The sequence below is a fragment of the Grammomys surdaster genome, unplaced genomic scaffold, assembly GCF_004785775.1.
Source record: "Grammomys surdaster isolate TR1022 unplaced genomic scaffold, NIH_TR_1.0 117225, whole genome shotgun sequence".
NCBI classification, from domain to species: Eukaryota; Metazoa; Chordata; class Mammalia; order Rodentia; family Muridae; genus Grammomys; species Grammomys surdaster.
In genome coordinates this window covers 1-1,408 of record NW_021614130.1, presented here as the reverse complement: position 1 = coordinate 1,408, position 1,408 = coordinate 1, and the positions used below count along the sequence as shown (strand labels likewise).

The window sequence follows — 1,408 nt, the reverse complement described above, 5'->3', positions numbered from 1 at the left end:
AAATTTGGGTCCACCTCGGACAGGTACAGGGGTTCTTTTCTTTTTGTTGGCTTTAAGAGCAAGAGGGGCATCAGGGAAAAGCTTCTCTAATGCAGCAAGTGCAGCATAAGCCTTTGCCACCTTTTTGTTTGAACCAGCACCTTGAAACTTCTGTCCGTCCACCTCAACCTCCATAACAAACCGATTGTCTTGGCTGCCCCCTGTCTCAGAAATGAGCTCATATTTGAGGCCACGTCTCTTCTCATTAAGCTCCATAACAGGGTTCTTGCCATGCTTAGTCAAAATCGGTCCCTGCTCAGTAGTGGCATCTGAAGGGAAGACAGAACTGGGGTTGGAGACAGCTTCCACCACAGGGGGTGGGGCCACTACTGCTGGCTTCCCATCTGACTCCTCAGCGGAGTCCTCCCCCTTGCTGGAGTCTCTGCTTTCAGTGCCTGTTGGCAAGCCCATGTCCTGTAACACGTTCAAGGCCTCATGGAACTTGGCTGTCTTTTTAGATGGCCCCGAGGCCTCGAAGGTACTGCTGTCTACTCCACAGACATAGTGAAGATGGGAGCATGAACAGGACCTATCTGGGAGATCAGCTTGTACTGCAGCCCTGGCTTCACCTGGTTTAACCTCATCAAGGCATTCATAGCTTGGGGAGGCTCAGCCTTCTCTTTCTTCTGGATCTTCTTTTTCTTTTTGCTGGGAGACTTCTCCTCCCCATCCTCTTCCATGGGGCGTTTCATGGGTGTGATGGCATAGGTGGTGCTGGGGGGGAATTTGAATAGTGTAATCCACCAGGTTCTCGTTCTTTGGTTTCTTGGGCATTTTGGAAGGCAGGGGGTCCATTCCCAGTACTTTATGGAGTTGACCAAAGGCAGCAAGCCCCAGAGCATGCTGTGCACTCTGTGTGATATCTTCCCGTTGCTGTCTGTCTAGATGCCCAATAGCATCAGTGGCTTCTTTTTCACAAGGGTCATAAATGCCAGAATCATCTGGCATTACAATGCCGGATGCCAGGCACTCCAGCACTCTCCGCAGGGCTTCACCAGCACCCATTGGCCTATTGGCAGTGCTGATGGACTTCTCACACAGCAACTCCAGAGGCCATCCTCTGAGAGGACACCAGGTGGGTACTCGGGTACAGATCCCTTAGGACATGGATGACAATAACACATGACTTCAGCCCATTGACTCTGGCCTGGAACTACTTAGCGTGTCTGAGGGACGCCAAGGCAGCAAGGCATTTCTGCCTGTCCAGAACATCCGGGGGGTCGTTGACTGATAGCGTTTCTCCAGCTAATACTTTCTCCATTTCTTCTCTGACAACAGGGGAGGTCAGATGGATGGTCAAGGACAAGGGAGGCTCTTTTGTGTTTTTTATCACAATCGCAGCATCATCCACAGACTGAAGTATTTCATA

At 50.9% G+C, this 1,408-nt stretch overlaps 1 pseudogene; it reads right to left on the bottom strand.

Moving 5' to 3' along the window:
* Window positions 1-6: 6 nt before the first annotated feature.
* On the bottom strand, window positions 7-1,402 carry LOC114635751 (annotated as a pseudogene).
* Window positions 1,403-1,408: the final 6 nt, after the last annotated feature.